Raw genomic sequence first — 13525 nt, forward strand, 5'->3', positions numbered from 1 at the left:
CCTATCTCTATCTGTATTCCTGACTAAAAAATTTTGGGGAGGAAATACTTTGCTGAGACTAAGTACTATGTAAATGCAGTGCTATTGTAACTGATTTAAGCAGGGAGTCCTCTCTTCCAATACTTTCTGAGGTGCAGTCTGCTTAAAAACAGATCCACCTCTTTAGATCGTTCTTATTGCTAGTTACTCTTAACTTTATTAAGAATCTTTAAGAATTCACGGGAATAAATAAGAGAGGTTCTGTCTTGAGATTGGATGGTGGGGAGGTGGGAAAGCGGTTTTAGAGAGGAAGGGGAGCAAGGCCATGGTGTAATAATCTCTTTGAGATCTACCAGGAGAAGTCTTGGTCTATTGATTGAGGATTCCTGCTTCAAACCAATCCTGTGTGCAGTTTAGTGCAGTTTTTCATTCGTGAATAGGAACTGTATCAAAACCCTAGTGTGACCATGACAATTGGGTAATCACACACAAGGCATCTTTGCTAATGGAGAGATTCTGTAAATATGTTTGTAGTGAATACACAGATAACAGTCATAGTGGAAGGGTCAGGTGCCACAAATCATAGATTACTCTGCCAAGGGTTGCCAGTCATCTGAGGAAGGACATTAACTGCCTTTGCATTCTCAGAATACTCTCCTCAGTTCGTGATTTCACTTACTTGACCCTACTTCTGTTATTAAAAAGCTGGCAGGCACAATTAAGGGCAAGCAGGTTGGCTACCTACCCTTCTGGCAGCTCTCCAATATTCCCACTTAGCTGCCAGGAGACATGGAGAGGAGTGAATCACTCATGAAATCCTGTGGGACCATCTAAAAGGTACGAGGAAAACCAGTGGCAGTGGGCAGGTCCACCAGTCGGCCCCATCTCTAAGTCTGCTATCTCATATAATAAATCACTGGGGGAATTCACTCTGGGAAGGGCAAGGAGGGGAATGATAAGAGGTAACTTAGGTATAGGAGCTCTCACTCAGTTTCCTTGGAAAGTAAGTTTAAGTGCATTACTTAATAGTTCCAGTTTTGAAAACTGTCACAAATAGAAATAGGATTCTCATTACTAATAGGGAACAAATATCAGGAAGAGTTTCCCTTATCAGACAGTAATAAGGGGAAAAAATCAAGAGCCTTCAATGAAATTTGGAGGACTATCACTTTTTTTTTACAGAGCAAACTTCTGGCTTTTAACAATTACACTAACAGAGAAATTATTACTACATGGATAAGATTCAGATACTCAACTTTCGGAGTAATGTGAAATTGAAATTAGATAAACATAGTTCTTTTCTTCCTCGAATTAAAACAAGCAGGTACCTTGCATACAGGGGCATTGTAAAAGCAAAACACATCTCTCTCAAATATTAGCGCTGTGTTCTTGAGGATGTAAAATCTGGGAATGTAACATAAAAGAATTGTAAGGCTGAGACAAGACATCCTGGGTTCCCTTTGTTGGTAGATAGGCTCTTTTCTCATACTCTTACATTGGAAGTGGTTTGGGGATCTAAAATGAACTACCATCACTAAAGGCAAAGCCGTAACACTTATTATTAGGTACCATGGAAAGTAGGCTGGTTTCATCAATGAAGGGGACTGGCTTGTATGAGAGGCCTTGTGGCACTTTTTGAACAGAAAAGAAAGGCACAATTTATTGAAGTATGAGTGGCCAGGAGGGCTAGCAAAATGTATTTTTAGAAGAATATTATATTTTCTAACATGCCAAGGGGTCTTTAGATGTGAGATATTAAAAAACTAATTTTTCCCCAAATTATGTTATCACATTATCATATTCTTTGAAGAATAAAGATAGACATTAGTCATCTACATTACCAAGGGAGAAAAATATTTTAAAATCAGATGACAGATTTGTGCCTTGTAATTTAAACAATACTGAATGATGAACAATCTTCCAAGTTCATTTAAGCAGAAATGAGAAGGAATATCTATACAAGTGAATTTAAAAAGACCTTATTGTACAAATATGCCTAAACCCCCATTTTATTAGCTTGTAATACAAATCATTACTTGCTTTTGCTCTAAAAATCATTTTAATGTAATGGCTTCATTTGACCTATAAGAAAACCAAAGCCCATTTTTTTTTATACCTTTACGAAGAACTTCAAATGGCCCCACCCAAGTTGGAGACACAGATATACTTTTTCTTATTAAGTTAGAAAGTTGAAACTATCCTAATGAATAAGAATAAAGCTTTTTCTTTTATGAGAGCAGAAAGAAAGTAGAAGGAAATTCCAAGACTATGTGATTTGATAGGTGGTCACATTTTACATTCTTAAATTTAGAGCTGTAAACAACCATATTCTTTCTCTCTTTATCTGCTTTTAATCTGCTGTTAGTACCTTCTTATAGATCCTGGCACATAATATTTGCTCAGTAAATACTTTCTGAATCAAGGAAGTTGGAAGGAAAACATTTTTCAGTACTTCTCTTGTTGTAATCCTTTCTGATACACAAAATGTAAAGATAATGAAGTATTATTAGCATTTTTCTTCTTTTTATGTAAACAAACATTATTAAAAGTCTAAATCAGTTTGATTCAAAATGACAGAAAAGAGGGCCAATTCTTTGTTAGTTAGTAAGAGAGGAGTCTTTTATATTTCTCTGGCTACACAAATTAAAACTATGTGAGGTGATGCTGTGCTGTTTAAAACAAACAAAATCCCAGATACAACACAAAACAAATTCTAACAATAACTTGGAAAATCCTTAGAGTTCATCTCTTTCTACATTCCAGACTTAAGCTTTCCATAACACACCCACCATTCAAGACCTTTAAGATTCTAAAGGGTAACAGTCTTCTAAAATGATGAGGGGGTCACAAATCCTATCATTCTGTAGGCAGTAGACGTGGGAATTGACAATTTCTTTTCATCGACCAGAAAAGAATTTAAAAACTAGTGTTAATTGTTAATGATAATGCCACATAGGGCTGCTCTGTAGAAGGTGATCTCATGACCAAGGGGAACTCATTACATAAAAGCAATATCTACTATTACTGTCCTCCTAATTGCTGTCCCTTGGTAAACATTCCTCACATGTGAGTTGGGGCTATTGCCTTGGGGCACAATGGAGCCAATGTCGTGGAGCTGGACAGGGGGAATCACAAGATTGGAAGTGGCTTCAGGATTGAGATGCCCTGTGCCTTATAGTAACCTAAACAACTGAAGCATTTCGTCATTAACTTGGGGGGCTGGTTCAAGATTATCTACATGTTAGAGGAAGAATATGCTGGCAAAATCTTTTTAATTTAAATGCAAATTATTTTACCAGTAAATATGAGGGTATCATTGCAAGTGGAAAGTGTGTGTTTTTGTATCAAGGGCATCCCTGGCTTCAGCTGAGCAGGCTCCTTTAGAAGACATTTGCGTCATTGGCAGTGTCTGTTCAGCAAAATGCGGAAGACTGGACAGAGTCAAACAGCAATTGAACCTCAAATAAGCTAAATCTGAAATCTAAGTTCCATTAGTTTAAACTAAAAATTCTCAAGCAGTCATGGTGGCACACCCCTGTAGTCCCAGCCACTTGGGAGGCTGAGGCGAGGCAGGAGGATTGCTTGAGCCTAGGAGTTCAAGTCTGCAGTGTACTGTGATCACACCTGTGAATAGCCAATGCATGGTAGCCTGGGACCCTGCCTCTAGTAAAAAAACAAAACAAAACAGAACAAAAATTCTCTTTTAAAGCGCTCACTTGGCATAAAAATTCTGATGCCACTTCATGTTTATACCCAAATGTGCATTTACAGGCTTAATGGGTTGCAGGTTATCCTTTAACTTGTGTTCCTAATAAGAAATGGAGCCGTAAAAGGCAATTCTCTTTATCAACATCTGGAACAACAGTGGCCCACTGTTTACCCGAGAATTCTCCTCTTCATTCACATGAAGACATCAATTCATATTTCACTACCAACTTGATGCCAAAGTCAAGTCAATTCACTATAAAGCAAGAGTGATTTAAGAACTGTACTTGTAGGCAATGGTTAATATAACAGAAAGCTTAAAAAGAGGTTGGTAAAAATATTCTTTTGTCATGTGCACCCATTTTAGACATTATAAAAAAGAGCTGGGGGATATTACCCCAAGGCTTACAGATTTTGTGATAAGAAAACAAAATTGGTGGTCTCTTTACACTGATCCATTTATTTAGTCAGTAAACATCCACTCAGTGTTTACACCAGGCAAAGTAGTAGGCATGGAGGGAAAGATATGTCTTTAACCTCAAAGATAATGTGTGTGGAGAAACAGGCATGTAAATAGACACTTACAGTTCAATGCAATGGGTGGAGCAATGTGAGGTCTGTGCAAGATGCCGTGGAATTCCAGAAGTATTTATGTTTGGCAGGAGGAGAAAAGGTGGTGCTTGAGCTCTTCAAGGAGGAGCAGGGTTTTATCAGACATTACAGGTGGAGGGAACAGCATGCACAAAGGCCCAGGGGCAATGAGAAGGCATATCATGTTCAGGGAATCATACCTAGTTTGCATTGCCACAACATAAAATGTGAGGAGAGTGTTAGGAGTGAAACTGAAGGGGTGGTACAGGCTAAACATTTCAAAGACCCCTGAATGCCAGCCTAAAAGTGTAGATTTTATCTTATGTAGCAGATGGAAAGCCAATGAAAAAAACTCAAACATAATCAGATGTGCATTTTAGAAAGGCCAGCCAGTCAGCAGAGTGAAGAATGGAATGGAAATGGGGCAAATTAGTGACAGTGAGACTATCTGGTGATTGTTTTCACCTGCCTGCTTGATGTAAGTGTGCTAAAGAGAATCACCTTCCATCAAATAAATATAAATCCTCAAAGCCTGGCAAGAATGAAGGCGTAAAGATATTCTCCAAAGAAACATCTTTTTAAAGAAAAAGACTTCACACTGGGTAAAGATGGCCAATTAATTTGGTAAGACCTGCACATACCTTTTACATATATACTTGTTTTGCTTAATTATATGACTGACACCCACCTGAGGACATTTTGTTACTGTATTAAATAAAAGAAAGACTGTGTAGTAGTGTAGAAAGAGTATTACCAGGACTCAAGAATTGCCTGTAGTTTAACTTTACACCTCCGTCTTTGTAAGACCTTGGGAAAGTCACTGTACCTCTTTTAGCCTCCATTTCCCCAGTTGTAAAATGAGGAGCACAGTGTAAATTATTTGTAATGGCACTTTATTTATATGATTCTATATTGGCAGCTTTGTTTGCACTTATTAATCTCTCCTAATGTTTATTTCTTACTCCATCTTAATGATTTTTTTTTTTTTACAATTTTAAGAGGGACAGAAATATTTGGAAGATAACTTTTAGAGGTATTATGTGGGGTAAAACTCTGTGTTGACTGTACTCCACTTTATACAGTTAGCCTTTCTCCTGGAAAGAGTAAGGGTGTTGGTAGCCATTTTGAAACACTGGACTGCTCACGAGTCACATTTTATCCTTACATGAACAAAAAGATGACTATTTAATCACTTTTAAGGTCTACCAGGCTAATGAATGATTTAGCTATAATTTTTAGATTATAGATTTTCCTGTCCAAAATGATTCTATTTCTCAAGACAAATAACTGCATGTTCTCAAAAGGCTAGTGTATGGATACAGTTGTGACCCTTAAAATCATAGAAAGTATGCTGCTTCTAAAAATAGCCTCCTTATTTTAAATTCTGCATTTCTTTGGAAATTTCCTGTTATTTAATTTTTTTTCCACTTAGGGGCCTGTTTACATTAGTAATATAGAGCCCTGGGAGTTTATAGGGTTTGTACCTAGAAAACATCCCAGCACTATTACTATGCTTCAGAGACATACAGGGGTCCCAGGGCAAATCAAAATGTTTTTAAATGTATGACATGTGTGAAGTTGATGAAAATTCATGACCTCTCTGTCAGAGCTGCTTGAGTTTAAATCATCAGAGAAAGGTGAGTGCAAAGAATTTTATTTAATACTTTTATTCTGGAATCCTTCTCATTCCTTGCTCATGGTCCCAGGTTTTAGCTCTGTTCTACTTAACAGTCTGATTACAAAAATAAAAAATTAGCAGTGTGTTCTAAATTGCTTTTCAGAATTTTCTGCTTAAACCACTGCTCAGATATATAACTTTTACAGAGGGATTGAAATGCAGTTTGAGAATATAGTCACATACTACAGAACATGCAAAATACATGTGGAAGACCGCATGAGTGCTGGTAGTTCAACTGGTTATACTTTATGATTTAGAAATATTTTCAAATTTGTCTTTTAAAATTGAAAAGAAAACATTGCAGGGAAACTCACAAAAATAAAAAATCCCAAAATACTGTGGTTACTGAGATCAGCTGTTTTTAAGTAAAAATCCATTCAAAGCAAAATAAAAGGCATTGTGTGGTGTATGCCGGCTAAAACTGAGAACACAAGAGCATTGCAGTTAATTAGAACCAATCAACAGGATGCTTTGCAACATTTCTCACATCAGTGCACCATCTGATCTTCATACTACACATTTCCCACAGTCTTGATGCAAAAAGGACTGGAAATAAATATTTGACTCATCAAAAATATATGATGCTTTTTAACTGTGCTTTCTAATAATTATTTTCAAGTTACTGTTATGAAAATAAGATCTTGAAAATCCGCAAAGGCTGTTCTATTTGCATTTTAAGGGAGATAATCTTAGTTACCTTTTTTGTTTTCTTTTAATTTTATCTGTATTTGAACCTGAGAAAAATACTGATTTTTAAGAATAATATTTAGGGCATGAATTTTATTTATTACATGTTTTATATATGGCTGTTGTAACTTGTGAAAGATAACTGAGCTTTTCCTGGGTAAACCATCATATTATGAATGATTAATTAGTACACTATAAATAATGAAGTACTACATTATAGCTGTTTTCATATTAACAGAACACTGAACTAAATTAACTGCATTAACATTAACATCTACATCATAAATGTTTTAAACGAATATGCAATATTTAACACCATTCTGTTTCTACAATTTATTCAATGCCTGGTTCAACCCAGAAAAGTTTTGCTTTAGTTTCATTTATTATACTCACAAATTGTTCTACTAGGAAAAAATATTGTATAGATTTTGTCATATTTTTGTTAAGTTCATAATTTGTTCCTTATAGACATTTGTTTCCTTTTTTTCTTCCCTGCATCTTACTTTTTCTTTTCTTTTCTTTTCTTTTTTTTTTTTTTTTTTTGACAGTCTTTGTAACTTTGTCTACATATTAAAGGTAGAGCTCCCTCTGGGCCGCTGAAATGCTTCAAAACAGATTCACAAAACAGTTTGTTAAAAACATGTTTAACTTGAATCAGAAATATATACAACTTGACAATAGTTTGTCATCAAGTTTTGCTTCCTCTTAAAAGCTAATTTATGGATGTCTAGCAGGTATCGTTTTAGAGACAAAACTAGCTGTGAAACTGTTGCTATTAAAAAGAGAATTGTCTTCCAAATGAGTTGATGATCCACTCTCCTAAATTTATAAGGTACAACTCGCTGATGGAAGTAATTTACTCTTCAAACTCTGCAGTCATCTCTTGCCAAAAGAAAACGTTTGTTTATTTCGTTGTGGTCTGTATGTTTTCTCCCTTTACATCACACAAGATGTTTTTCTCCTCCCAACTCCCAAAAGCCCATTGCTAAATATTGTCTTTCTTGAACACTCTGGTTTCCGTAGGAAAAAAAAAATAGTTTCAAGAAACTGTCTTCACGCTAGCAAATAAACTTTTTTCTTTGTCCTTTTCTTTGAACAGATTTGATCTACTTCCATTGCAGGAGGTGTCTCTTAGCTAGGTTCTCTTTAGAAAAGTTACTCTTTCTACTAATTTACAGAGACAGCTTTGATGACAAATACTTTATTTAGAGCACTCATCTTACAAACACAGAAAAAAGCCCATGTTAGGATGTAAATCTTTTTCTTATTAACTAGCCTTTTAAAGGCAATAATATTTGTGTTTGTATTTTAAACATTTGATATATTTGCCCATTAGGATTGGAGCATTAGCCCCAAATGTTAACTGCTCCAAAGAAAAGCAGTTTCAACAAATAACCTGAAATTGGCTCTGTTACACCAGTTTGATTTATAGGAATTTAAATAATAATGGCCTAAAATGCATATTACAATAACTCTGCTTATCTATAATATCTTAAGCAAACAATTTAGGTAGAAAAGTCATTTGATAAAGATAATTGGTTCAGGCAAAATAGAACTCACATTTTTTTGCCAGATAATAATTCAGTGGCTATTCTAACTTCAGTAGTGCTTTATTAGACCCAGTTCTCATTCTTCTTAAAGACTTAAGAAAAAAGACACATTCTTTATCTTTAAACAATTATTTTAAAATAAGTAAACAGCAGGAATGGGATAAAACTTCTCTATCAGATTTACTTGCTGTTATTCAATTTCTCAAAAATTTTCTTAGGGGACAGTGGTGTCATATGTTTAGTTTCAGGACAAAGGCACCTTTTAAAATGAAGAGCTTAAAGAAAATCTATAAAGAAGTTTGCTTAACAGATAGTAGGCTAACTAAGCTTTTAGTTGTTAAAATGATCAAAACCAGGGGGAAAAAAACTAACATTTAACGAACTTTAAAACTAATGTGAGGCTAATTTTTAATAAAGAACATCTTTTAAAAATAATAGAAGCAATTATGAATAATTTCTGGAATTACTTTGGATAACATGTCGAGCAGGCACATTGTTTTACTATTCTTCTGTGATTTTCTTAACTTCCTAATTAAGAAAAATTATGTAACTTCAGAATGTATCCAGCTTAAGGAAACATTTTTATGCAGGATGGTACCCAGTTAAAACAAGACAAGACAAAATCTTAGAGTCAAACAACATTAATTAACTCATTTGGCAATTATGTATTATTGTTGCTATTATTATTTTGTTTGATTAATGACCAAGCTATTAAATAATTCAAATAATTCAGATTTCTAGCTGTGTTATAAAATGTTCTTTTAATAATTTAGCAATTAATTATAAACCCCTTGCATATGATTCATGAATATTCACTTTTATATCTTGAGACATGCATTTAAATTTTACAGTTTATTAATTGCTTTTAGCTGCATGTTGTATTAAGGTGCAAATAATCTATTGTAGGTCAGTTGAGTTCATTTAAGAGAGTGTTTACATTTAATGTTGCTTTTTAATAGACAGAAATAAAGTTGCTAAATTCAATACAAGGCAATTGTTAATTTGTTAAAGTTGCAAAAATTTTGTTGAAATGTTCTGGCAATAAAAAATTTCATAGATGTTAATAAATCTTCACTTTATGACTTTCTATCCTATACACTTTTTAATTGCTTTAAATATATAAATATATTATTTATTTTTAAAGGAATGAGCAAATTAGAATTCCAATTCACTCTAAGGAGAGAAAGTTTAAATTTTTCAACAGGATAATTAACTATTTGCTTGGCTTCAATGTATCTGTCTTGTACATACAGCGATTTGACAGAACTAACTAGTGAAAACTAACCAAAGCTAGAAATCAACGGAGAGAATAGTCAAGAAGGGAAAAAGGAAGAGTTTCAGGAAATGATATTTTCCCATCAGTAGATAGGCATGCATACATTAAAGGCATAAAAGGCCGTGGGAGGAGAAACAAAAGCTGTAAGCTAAGGATCCTGCAAGTCTGAATTAACTAAATGGGGAAAAAAAATGAAATCATTCTGCTTAAACCTGTTCACTAATAAAAGAAGACTCGCTTTTGTTAAATATGCTTGGTGTGATTATCAAGTAAAATTTTTTTCTCCCAGACATCTATGAATAAAACATGCTTTTGAGCACTAGGTAAACAAACAATAAATGGATGAGTTCAGTTACAACATAATAACATTTTATTTGGAAAACATATATAATCATATTTGTATTGGCAATCCAAATTTAATGACTTCTTTCAGTAAAATCAAAGTGCCTCACAAATAACATTTAATGCATAAGGATTGTTTATTCTTTGCCCATTTTTTTTTCTGCTTTCTCAAATAAACAGATTTTTAAGGTCTCTGCTGAACCATACATAAACTAGGTGAAATGTGATTTTTTAGAAAAGATTTTCTTTTGGATTTTCTTAATTTTAGGTTACAGATGCTGTAAAAATAAATTTAAAAACACATTTTTGAGATAGGGGAGAAAATGTTTTCAGTCTATGTAGCCTGGGTTGATTTGAACAAGACTCTGTGTGTAACCATAGTCTTTGGCTTATTAGCCATTTCATCAACACGACATCATCTTCTGCAAAATATGAATGAGGAGAAACCATTTACAATAAGAAAAGCAAACAACAGAATGAATTTCCTCTGTTGGTGTTTTGTGAGACTGTTAAACAGAAAATGGAGGGAAGAACTCTCTTTAGACGATATCACTTAATTAAGTAAAGCATCCTAATCAGAGTCCCCTCCAATTGTAATGACTGTAGGGAGTCAAGTACATTTCTGTCTATATTAGAGTATCTAACTGCAATGATTTATTGATATTTATTTTAGAAGTGCAACACAAAAGCAATAAAACAGAGGAAGCAGGGAGAGAGGGAACATGCCATTGCTTACTACAGTTACAACCAGAACACAACAAACTTCCTGATTTTCATGTGGGAGGTTTTGCTTTCCAAAATCAGAGCCCACCTTTATAAGAGAATGTTCCTTTCCCTCATTTGATTTTTCCAAATGTTCACTGTGGCGTTTCTTTGTCCATTAGATGAATCATTGATTCACTTTCCTCACTGCAAGAATCACTGCAAATGAGTGGATGAGCACCTGCTGTTTTCTGCAGTGACATTACTGGATTGCATTCTACCCTGATTTTAGTCTTAAAATACAGCTTCTCTGTATGAGAGAGAGATTGAGGAAGGAGAGTAAATATACAGTATAGGCAGACAGACATTGGCTGCCCTCCAAGTTGCACACAGCATAAACCTGTTTATCTGCTACATTTCACAAATCTCAAAAACATGTGAATAATCAGGCAAGCAACTGGATAAGTGATTCACACTAGGGAACCTAACCAATATTCTGATGAGAGGATACTATGATGCTAAGATGTTGAGGCAAATAGGCTTGTACTGTAGAAACTGCATATAGTAAAGTTGATTAGTGGTTCAAAGGAGAAAATAATCTGTACTAAAATGAAGTTGAGGCAGTATCCCACCCTGTGGTCTTTGGTTTGTTATATTTATGTGCAAGTTACCTGGATAATTGAGTTTAAAAATATACATTCATTCATACCATTCCAATAATTGGGGTCGGTATACATTGGCCTTCATGTTAGTTGTCAAGGTAATTTATTTCTGGAGACCAAGATCTAAATATTGAGGGCTAGTGCCTTAAAACCCAAATTATACCAACACATCTATTTGAAATTAAATTACCAAACATGCTTAGAACCTATTCATTTTGAAGAAGCAACTTTTCTTGGAAGGAAGGCTACAGTCAATTTTTATTATTGTAGAAGATGAATTGTCTGACAATAAGTGAACTAGGCATGTAAGGCTCTCGTTAAGCTACATCACTGCTTTCTCTATTTTTCTCTTTGTTTCTTCCTCATTTGCTGATCATTTAATCTCCCTTTGCCTTATTCCCATGATTATTGTGCTTTAGCATTTAGCTGTGAAGTGGAAGCTCTCAAAGGTTTTGAGGCTAACCTCAAAAGTATACATTGCTTCTGAAAATTTCATGAGGTTGTTTGTGAATTTTAGGCTTAAATCACTTCCATAAACTATATCCGGTTAATTACAGCAAGATGAATTATCAACTTGCTTGATATGTCTGTCTATTTGCTTATACGGTAGACCTGTCATCACAGGTCTATACCAGGAAAAGGTAGGTTTCTCTACATTTGCAAACCCAAAATACTATTCCAGAAAGAAGAGCAATAACACAACAAGGCAATTGAATAAACATTGCACATCCTACAGCTTTTTTCCCCCTGCATTGCAGAAAGGCAAATTGCTAAAACTTTTTGATACTGGAAAACTTTGTTAAATTATGGTAACCAAAGACATCATCATCTTAGCAACAGAAAATCTTGGAGAAGGTAGGTGACCTGGAAATTGATGTTCCAAACAATATTCTGCTACATTTGAGCTTCTTCATTAAAGCTTTGCCTCAAGAGAATGTATGTTGAGTCTACTGCCAATTGCATCTGCCAAATGTTTTTTATTGTCTGAACATTTTCTCATCTTCTTGCTTTTCGTCTCAGGTTCTTTTTATTCAGGATCAGGCACAGAGACTGACTGAATGGCTCCAATTATCAGGATTTGAAAACCCAGTATCAGAATCTACCACTTTGTGTAAGTCTGCCCTGAGCAGTGTATTCTTTAGCAACAGGACACTTACATAATATGGGATCATCTTTTCTTCTTTACTTCTCTCTGACCTTGTAAAATATGACAAAATTTTTTCATGATTAATAAGTCCACTGCATGGGAGATTTTGCAGGAAATGCAACATAAGAACTAAAAAGCATTCTTTAAAAGATATGTTCAGGTAAGTGACAAATGGAAGTTTATGGGTGGTCAAGGGTGTTACTAAAATTGTTGACAACCTAATCAATAGTCTGAAGACTCAACACATTGATTTTTTAATCATAGAAAATTATACTAGGCTTTCTGTGTGATTTGGGTGTTGAGTATATGCCCACAAAGCTGAAGTTGGTTCTGTGAACCTCAATTAAGGTCAACCACAGATGTTTTACTCAGCCAAGAAGAACCTTTTAAAAGGTTTTTTTTTTTTTTTTTTAAGTGATAGCTATTCTGATTAAAAAATCATCACTGGGGGCCAGGTATGGTGACTCATGCCTGTAATCCTAGCACTTTGGTAGGCCAAGGTGGGCAGATCACCTGAGGTCAGGAGTTCGAGACCAGCCTGGCCAACGAGGTAAAGCCCCATCTCTACTAAAAATACAAAAATTAGCTGGGCATGGTGGCAGGCGCTTGTAATCCCAGCTACTCAGGAGGCTGAGGCAGGGGAATTGCTTGAACCTGGGAGGCAGATGTTGCAGTGAGCGGAGATCACGCCATTGCACTGCAGCCTGGGCAACAAGAGCGAAACTCTGTTTCAGGGGGAAAAAAAGACCAAAAACAATCACTAGGGCTGGGCATAGTGACACATAACTGTAATCTCAAAACTTTAAGAGGCCGAGGCGGGCAAGTCACTTGAGCCCAGGAGTTCAAGACCAGCTTGGGCAATACAGTATGACCCTTAGCCAGGCATGGTGGCACACACCTATAGTCCAGCCACCTGGGAGTCTGAAGTGGGAGGATCTCCTGAGTCTCAGACGTCTAGGCTGCAGCAGGCTGTGATTATGCCACTGCACTGCAGCCTTGGTGACAGAATGAGACCCTGTCTCAAAAAAAAGAAAATCACCAAATCCTACATAATCTATATACCACAGGAATCTTAGAAATAATATGTGGGCTGCAAGTGAACTTTTTAATTCTCAAAGGCAATACAAAAAGGATATGAAGTTAAAAAAATAAAAAGTTGTTCCTTTCTTTTCCCCTAGTCTCCTCAATCCCATTCCCCACTGGTGG

The 13525-nt window shown here is 35.3% G+C and overlaps 1 non-coding gene across 1 annotated transcript in view; it reads left to right on the forward strand.

The window, feature by feature from the left end:
- The window catches only part of LOC104663940, a 28954-nt gene that overhangs the window by 10178 nt on the left and 5251 nt on the right, over positions 1-13525 (forward strand). Inside the window, exon 2 of the transcript XR_004057493.1 lies at positions 12193-12283. This is a non-coding gene — a transcript (uncharacterized LOC104663940). The remainder of the gene's footprint in view (positions 1-12192; positions 12284-13525) is intronic.

This window comes from Rhinopithecus roxellana, chromosome 5 (genome assembly GCF_007565055.1).
Source record: "Rhinopithecus roxellana isolate Shanxi Qingling chromosome 5, ASM756505v1, whole genome shotgun sequence".
Lineage (NCBI taxonomy): Eukaryota > Metazoa > Chordata > Mammalia > Primates > Cercopithecidae > Rhinopithecus > Rhinopithecus roxellana.